Source organism: Eriocheir sinensis, chromosome 11 (genome assembly GCF_024679095.1).
Source record: "Eriocheir sinensis breed Jianghai 21 chromosome 11, ASM2467909v1, whole genome shotgun sequence".
Lineage (NCBI taxonomy): Eukaryota > Metazoa > Arthropoda > Malacostraca > Decapoda > Varunidae > Eriocheir > Eriocheir sinensis.
Genome location: NC_066519.1, coordinates 5,535,982 through 5,545,144, shown reverse-complemented (window position 1 = coordinate 5,545,144; position 9,163 = coordinate 5,535,982).

Below are 9,163 nucleotides of genomic sequence, written 5' to 3'. Positions count from 1 at the left end.
CAGACATATCAGCCCTGTTATCTCTTCTTAAGTTGTGGCATTGTTATTGGGTGCAATAGGCTTTAACGTTGTAAGTGGAGAGGGAACCCCCTTGCCTTTTGTACTGTCTCTCGTACCAAGGCAGGCTCCTTTTATTTTACCGTTGTTCTTTGGCGTGATTTATATCCGAGTGACTTAGTTATTTATATTAAAGTAATTATTTATCTTGGCATTTTCATTTGTTCCGTTGCGTGACTATACCTCTCGGGTATAGTATTGGTAGTCTCGGATTGGGAGGTTTTGGCCGCCTAACAATCGACAACTCTCGAGAGTCCTTGCACAACCTCTTCGTGGTGTGATTGGGGAGTCAACGAACCGCTAGACTAACCTGACGAGTGGTTAAAAACACCCTCGCCCTAACACTATCAATCCGAACTCTAGATTCTAGGATCAAAGATGAGCTCCGGGGGGTAGCATGAGCCAATGCAAGATGGCGCCACTATAAGCATTTGCCTGCACCTCGACGGGCTGGGGCCGCCCATCAGGCACTAGCAAGATAGCCCACCGCCGCCATAGGCGAATACGTAAAAAAACTGTCCAAAAAGCCTGTCCTGGTGGTGGGGGACAGTCAAGTCAGACTCATTGACAGGTACTTTTGTTCAAGGGATAAGGAGAATAGGCTCAGAGTGTGCTTTCCCCGGGAGAGGCATTCAGTACGCATCTGACAGAATGGAGAAAATTTTAGAAGGGGAGGGGACACAGCCCATCGTCTTCTGCAGTTTCGGTGGCAATGACATCGATAGAGTGGGAAGCGAAGAGATATTTAGGCGCTTAAGGGAGATGTTTGGGAAAGTGAGAGATTTCGGTGGACTTCCGGTCATGTGTGGTGTTTTGCCAAGGAGGGGGGTAGTTAAGGGATGGCTTTCCAGGGCCCTAGCAATGAACAGTAGGCTTGCGGCTCACTGTAAGCGTAATGGTTGGCTTTTCATAGATAACTGGAATCTCTTCTACGATAAAGGCACCTTGTAAGCCAAGGATGGAGTACATCTGTCACTCCAGGGGATTGAGGATCTCGCAGACTCCCTCGAGCGATCTCTTAACACTCTGCAGCATTTTTTAGGATAGGCGAGGAGGGAGGGCCTATCGTCCGTGGATGTGCTTCGCAGACGGTGACTAGGAAGCTTAGATAATTCAAAAGACTGCAACAAAGGATGGTCTAACGGCTTATTATACCAACAGTCGGAGTCTCAAGAAAAAGATAGATTTACTGAGGGGGAAAGCATGTGTCGAGAAATTCGACATCATAGCAATCACGGAAACGTGGGTGGATATTGCAAAAAAAAAAAAAACTTCATGTCGGAATTGGAAATAGATGGGTATGAGCTGTTTCACAAGGATAGAAAGGGAAGAAGGGGAAGGGGGGTGGGGGGGGGCCTCTATGTTAATGACACACTTGAATGTACCGCTAACAATTCTGTTCAGACAAACGGCGACTCCGAGTCAGTTTGGGTGGACGTCCACAGAGGAAAAAACAAACTAACTCTAGAGGTTCTATACAGGCCACCCAACCTAGGCAGGCAGGACACATACATATTACTACAAGAGGTTGGCAGAGCAGGCAGGAGCAAAAATGTCTGCATCATGGGGGATTTCAACTATAGGAATATAGACTGGGAAGGCGTGGTGGGAGATCTAGAGTCTGAGGATTTTCTGAAAGTAATACAGGATAGTTTTCTCAAGCAGACAGTAACTGAGCCCACCAGAGGTAACAACATTTTGGACTTAGTTTTAACTAACAATAAGAATATGATTAATGAGCTAGACGTTGGGGGAGAGCTAGGTGGTAGTGATCACAAGAAGATTAGGTTTAACAGACTGGGCGGTGACCCAAGAGCTCAGCACTGTGTTGGTGCCCGACTTTAGAAGGGCTGATTACGAGGGTCTTCGAAGATATTTTGAGGAGGTAAATTTGGGAAACCTTAGGGCTAGATGAGGGCTAGATCTCAGGGCGGGAGCCTGGAGGACAGGGAAGCCATGTCGAGCTGACCTACAATAATTTACTTAGAGTAATAGCAGAGGGTCAGAGACAACATATCCCTTACTAAGCACGTAGAAAGGAAAACAACGACCCTAAATAGATGACCCGCAGATTCAAGCATGAGATTGGCTTAGAGGAATTTATAGGAAAATAAAGAATGGGGAAACTCACCTCAGGGGTAGGTATGTTGAACTAGCCAGATCGGTGAAGAAGAACACCCGCCTAGCAAAAAGGAATTACGAGATTAGTGTAGCTAACGAGGCCAAGAGCAATCCCAAGGGGTTCTTTAAATTATACAGAACGAAAACATGGGAGAGAATTGGACCGTTGAAAACAAACACAGGAGAGCTCGTTGAGAATGGGGATGATATGAGTAAAATGTTGAATGATTATTTCTTCTCAGTTTTCACACAGGAAAATCTAACAACCATTCCGGAGAGTGTTCAGGTATATCAGGGCGAAGATAACGACAAGTTGAGAGATGTGACCATCACCAGGCAGGTAGTCCAGGATGAGATTGGTAGGTTGAAGAAAAACAAATCGGCAGGCCAAGACGAAATATTCCTGTGTCCTGAAAGAATGCAAGGAGGTCCTCAGTGGCCCACTTACCGATATCTTTAAGATGTCGGTAAATTCTGGGTACGTGCCCAGCCAATGGAAAGTAGCTAATGTGACGCCGATTTTCAAAAAGGGAAACAAGTCAGCCACCTCAAATTATCGCCCAATTAGCTTAACATCAGTTGAAATCAAGATATTTGAGTCAATTATAGCGAGAAGCATTCGGGACCATCTAGAGAAGCATAGTTTAATTCATGACTCACAGTATGGGTTCACGAAAGATAGGTCTAGCTTTACTAATCTGTTGTCCTGCTACACTAAAGTAATCGAGGCGGTTGACAGAGATGAAAGCTATGACATTCTATATCTAGATTTCAGTAAAGCGTTCGACAAAGTCCCTCGTCACCGGCTATTACTAAAATTGCAGGCTCACGGCGTAGATGGGGAAGTCTTGAACTGGATCAAGGCGTGGCTTAGTGGTAGAAAGCAGAGAGTGCAAATCAATAGTAAACAATCTGAGTGGGGCAGTGTTACGAGTGGAGTCCCACAGGGGTCGGTGCTGGGTCCGCAGCTTTTTATCATTTATATCAATGACTGACTTGGTCAGTAAGTTTGCAGATGATACCAAGATCGGTAGGGTAATTCAATCAGACCAGGACGCTAGCGTTCTCCAGGATGTGCTTGACAGACTATATGATGGGGCGGGGAAGTGGCAGATGGAATTCAGTTTCGGGAGGTGTAGTAATCTGAGTGTAGGTAGGAATGACCCCTCACATAATTACTCCTTAAATGACACTCCTCTAAGCAGGTCTGGGTGTGAGAGGGACTTTTTTAGGAGTCTTAGTGAGCACTGACCTTCGTCCAAGGGCCCAGTGCATTCAGGCTATGAATCGTGCAAACAGGGTACTGGTTTTCATCTCGAGGAGCGTAAGCAATAGTAGCGCTGAGGTCATCCTCAAACTTTACTTAGCTCTAGTTAGACCTCACCTTGATTACGCGGTCCAGTTCTGGTCACCCTACTATAGAATGGATATCAAGATGCTATAGAATCTGTACAGAGAAGGATGACACAAATGATTCAAGGGGTGAGAAACTTGCCTTATGAGGATAGACTTAAGCATCTAAATCTACACTCTCTAGAAAGGCGAAGGTTGCGACGAGACCTTATTGAAGTCTATAAATGGATGGAAGGCTTTAATAAAGGGGATGTCAATAGGGTTTTGGTAGTAAACGAGCCAGGTAGGACACGTAGCAGTGGTTTTAAGTTAGACAAATTCAGATTCAGCAAAGACTTAGGCAAGAATTGGTTCACCAATAGAGTGGTGGATGAATGGAACAAGCTTGGCAGTCATGTTGTGGGTGCCAATACCATAGATACTTTCAAGAAGAGGTTGGATAAATTCATGGATAGTGAGGTAAGGTGGGGTTAGGATTACAGAAGCTGCCTTGTTGAGGCCAACCGGCCTCTTGCAGACTAATTACCTTCTTATGTTCTTATATGAGATACATACTCCATACGAGGGCGAACAAGGCCCTTGTATATCGACAGCATCTGCGTGGAGGAGAAGAACTGGCGGAGACGATACAGAACGCCCAAACTCGAGGAAGCTGACTTAGTAAGTGAGGAGATTTGAAGTTACCAGTTAAGATTATGAGTTAAGGATAGACCGAGGATGTTTAGTATAGAAGGTGACAGCAGAGTGTTGTCGAAGAATAGGACATAGGTGTTTGGAAGATTGTGTTGATAGGTGGAGAATGCGAAGCAAATATTAAGAGGAGACGTGACAGTACGTCTACAGATGAAGATGAAGAAGCTAAAGGAAAAGGAAGAGATGGAGGAAGGAAGGAAGGAAAAAATAAGATGATATGACTGAAGGGGAAGAAAGAAAAAGTGGGGGAAGGAAAAATAGGAAGGGAAGTGTATGGGGACTAAGAGGAAGGAAGGAAGGGGAGAAAGGAAGGAAGAAGGAAAGGAAAGTGAACAGAAAAAGGGAGGAAAGAGAGAGAATGAAAGGATGAGAAGGGAGAGGTAAGTGTAGGGAAGGAAAGGGAATAAAGAAAGGGCATAGGAGAGAGAGAGAGAGAGAGAGAGAGAGAGAGAGAGAGAGAGAGAGAGAGAGAGAGAGAGAGAGAGAGAGAGAGAGAGAGAGAGCAATATTGGCATAGTGAGCGAGTTATCTGTTTGTCTCTCTCTCTCTCTCTCTCTCTCTCTCTCTCTCTCTCTCGCTCGCTCGCTCTCTCAAACAAGACAGAGAGATTTGAGGAAGAGAGAGAAGAATAAAAAAAGAATGAGAATGTGACAAGAAAAGAAGAATGGAAGAAAGAGAAGAGGTGAGAGAGAGAAGAAATGGAAGAGACGTGGAGGAGGAGAAGGAGGAGGAGCAGGAATACATAGGAAGAACAGACATCAGAAGACCTATCGGTCTATGGCGAGGGTGTCTGTTTACTACCGCTACTACTAGTAATGTACGTGTGGTAGGACAGGACAGAATAGATAAAGGCTCCTCCCCACCCACCTCTCCTCCCGGCAACGTGCCGGCAGGAAATAGTTAGAAGAGAACACCATGTACCTTTAAGGAAGAAAGGGACATGGAAGTTTTACAGTAAAGAGAGAAATAAGAGGAAATTACTACCCTTAACTTACACTACTGGTAACCTAAGCTGTGGGGAAAATGACTTCATTACATAAGAACATAGAAATACAGGCAGACTGGAAGAGGCCGAGTGGCCTACACAGGGCAGCCCCAGAATCCCCCCTAATACTCACGATGGGTGAGGTGTAGTTTCAGGGGCACAGGTGGAGGCTTGATCCTTATTTTACATGCGGTACTATGCACGCACCAGTACCCTGTCACCTTACTGCACCCACACCTCACTCCACCTGTCATGCGGACATTAACTTCTGAGGAGGAGAAGGAGGAGGAGGAGGAGGAGGAGGAGGAGGAGGAGGAGGAGGAGGAGGAGGAGGAGGAGGAAAGATAGTTAAGAGAAGAAAAATGAAATAATTTATAAAAACAAACAAGAAAATTAGAAGGAAGATAAGAAAAGGCGGAGGAGGAGGAGGAGGAGGAGGAGGAGGAGAAGGAGTACAAAAAAAGTACAAAGGAAAAGCAAAGAGCAACAAGCCTCTTGGTCCTATCTAGGCTGTTTGTTGTTGCTACCATTTACTCTAATCTACGAGTCAGAGACACAGGACAAAGACAGTAAGTTCGCAGATGATACCAAGATCGGTAGAGTAATCCAATCAGCCAGGGACGCTAGCGTTCTCCAGGATGAGCTTGACAGACTATATGATTGGGCGGGGAAGTGGCAGATGGAATTCAATGTCGGGAAGTGTAGCATTCTGAGTGTAGGTAGGAATAATCCCTCATACAATTACTCCCTAAATGGCACTCCTCTAAGCAGGTCTGGGCGTGAGAGAGACTTAGGAGTACTAGTGAGTGCTGACCTCCGTCCTAGGGCTCAATGCATTCAGGCTAAAAATCGGGCAAACAGAGTACTTGGTTTCATCTCAAGGAGCGTAAGCAATAGGAGCGCTGAAATCATCCTCAAGCTTTACTTAGCACTAGTTAGACCTCATCTCGATTATGCAGTTCAGTTCTGGTCCCCTTACTATAGAATGGATATCAAACCTACTCTCTCTAGAAAGGCGAAGGTTGCGAGGAGACTTGATCGAAGTCTATAAATGGATGAAGGGCTTTAACAAAGGGGATGTCAATAAGATTCTGATAGTAAAAGAGCCAGGTAGGACGCGTAGCAATGGTTTCAAGTTAGACAAATTCAGATTCAACAAAGACATAGGCAAGAATTGGTTCACCAATAGAGTGGTAGATGAATGGAACAGGCTTGGGAGCCATGTTGTGGGCGCCAACACCATAGATACATTCAAGAAGAGGTTAGATAAAGCCATGGATGGTGAGGTAAGGTGGGGTTGAGTGTACAGGAGCTGCCCTGTATAGGCCAACCGGCCTCTTGCAGACTCCTAGCGTTCTTATGTTCTTATGTTCTTAAGGTGAAGGCTCCTCCCCTCCCATCAGTCCCTCCAGCCGAGGCTGGCACGAAAAGGAAGAATACCATGTACTATAGAAAAACTACAATGGAATTTTACATGGACAGAAGGAGGAGGAGGAGGAGGAGGAGGAGGGAAAAAAGCAGAAAAATAATTAATTTTACCCCTTTCTTTCCTTCTCCTTTAAATACTCCCATCCTTCCCTTCCTTTCCCTTCCTTTTTTTTGCCGTTCCCTTCCTTTATTAACTTTCCTTCCCTTCCCTTCCTTCCATTATCCTTCTTTACCCTTCCCTTCCCTCCTTTTCATTCACTTTCCTACTCCCTTTTCCCTTCTTTTCCCTTCCTTCTTCTCTTTCTTTTCTCTTCTTCCTTCTTTTGCCTTCCTCACTCTTTCTTTCTTTCCCTCCCTTCGTATTCTTTCATTCCTTTCTCTCCCTTTCTTCCTTCTTTCCTTCATTCCTGTTCCTTCTCTCTTCCTACTTTTTTTCTTTCATTTTATCATTTATTCTTTTTACTCTCCTTTCTCTTTCTCTCTGTCCCTTCCTCTTCCTTCTTATCCCCCTCTTCCCTTCTTTCTTTCCCTTTTTTTTCTTCTCCCCTTCCTCTCTTCTTCCTTTTCCTTCTCTTATGTTCACTCTTTTTCTGCTTTTCCTTCATTCTTATCCATTCACTTCCTTTACTCTATTTTTCCTTTCCTTCCTTTCCCTTTCTTTTCCCTTTTTTTCTTTCTTCCTTCTCCTACGCATCCTTCTACTTCCCTTCCTCCTTCCCTCCTTCTGTTCCCTTCCTTCCATTTCCCTTCCCTCCTCCTTTCCCTTCCTCCTTCCCTTCTCTCTTAGTTCACTCTCTCTCCTATTCCCTTCCTTCGTTACCTCCTACCTTCCATCTTTCATTTCTTATATCTCTTCCCTTTCTCTTCTTCTCTTCCCTTCTTCTTCTCTTCACTGACAAAAACAAAATCATCATCAACAACAACAACACAACAACAAGAGGAAGAGAAAGAAAAACGAGCAAGAAGAATAAATAAAGGAAGGAAGAAAGAAACGAGAGAGAGAGAGAGAGAGAGAGAGAGAGAGAGAGAGAGAGAGAGAGAGAGAGAGAGAGAGAGAGAGAGAGAGAGAGAGAGAGAGAGAGAGAGAGAGAGAGAGAGAGAGAGAGAGAGAGAGCCAGAGAGAGAGAGAGAGAGAGAGAGAGAGAGAGAGAGAGAGAGAGAGAGAGAGAGAGAGAGAGAGAGAGAGAGAGAGAGAGAGAGAGAGAGCAATATTGAGAGAGAGCAAGCGAGCAATGTGTTTCGGTGAAGTGTCCTCCTCCTCCTCCTCCTCTTCCTCCTCCTCCTCCTCCTCCTCCACTTCCCCTTCTAAATAAGTTAACAGTAAGATCGAGATTTGAAGAGCGGTGGAAAGGGGAGGGGAAAGGAAGGGAGGAGGGAAGGGAGGTAAGGTAAAGGGAAGGGAGGACATGGGAAGGAAAGAGGAAGAGGGGGGAAGAAGAGGAGAAAAAGGATTGAAGTGGAGTGTGTGGAAGAGAGAGAGAAGGAGAAGGAGAAAAGGGAGGACGAAGAGAAGGCAATTTAAAAAAGGAAAAGAGGAAAGGAAGAGAAAGAAGGAAGGGAGGAAGAAGGGAGAGAATTTGAAAAGGAAGGGAGGAAGAAGGGAAGGGATTTGAAAAGGATGGAGAGGAAGGAAGAGAAAGAAGGGAAGGATGAAAGCAAGAAGGGAGAGAATTTGAAAAGGAAGGGAGGAGAGGAAGAAAAAAAAAGGGAGGAATAAGGGTAGGGATTTGAAAAGGATGGAAAGGAAGGAAGAGGAAGAAGGGAAGGAAGAAAGGAAGAAGGGAAAGAATTTGAAAAGGAACGGAAGAAAGGGAGATGAAGAAGGATAGGAAGAAGGAGCAAGAAAATTTGATAACGAAGTGAGGAAAGGAAGAGGAAGAAGGGAAGGGAGGAAGAATGGAAGAAATTTGAAAAGGAAGAGAGAAAAAAAGAGGAAGAAAGAAGGAAAGAAGAAAGGAAGGAAATTTGAAAAGAATGAAGAGGGGAGATATTTTGAAAAGAAAGGAAAGAAAGGAAAAAGTGAAGAAAATAAAGAATAAAGATAAAGGAAAAGAGAAGACAGAGAAAAGAGAAAGGAACCAAAGAAAAAAGGGAGGTAAAGAGAAGAGAAAGGAAGGAGAGGGAGAAAAAAGGCAGGGAATAGAAGAGAAAGGGAAGGGAGGAAAGGGAAGGAAAGGAAGGAAGGGAAAAAAAGAAATAGAAAGAGACATAAAAGGAAAGAAAAGGCAAAAAATAGAAGAAGGAGAAGAAAGTCAATGAATTAAAGAAGATAAAAAAAGAAAAAATAAGGAAAAAATGGAAAAAGAAGAAGACGGAGAAGGAAAAGGGAAGAAAAGAAAAGGGAAGGAAAATGATAACAATGAAGAGAATGGAAAAGGAACATGAGAAGAGGGAAAGAAAAAAAAGATGAGAGGAAGAAAAATAGAAGGAAGAGAAAAGGATGAAAAGAGGATTAAAGAAAAGGAGGAAAAAATATGTGTGTGTGTGTGTGTGTGTGTGTGTGAGAGAGAGAGAGAGAGAGAGAGA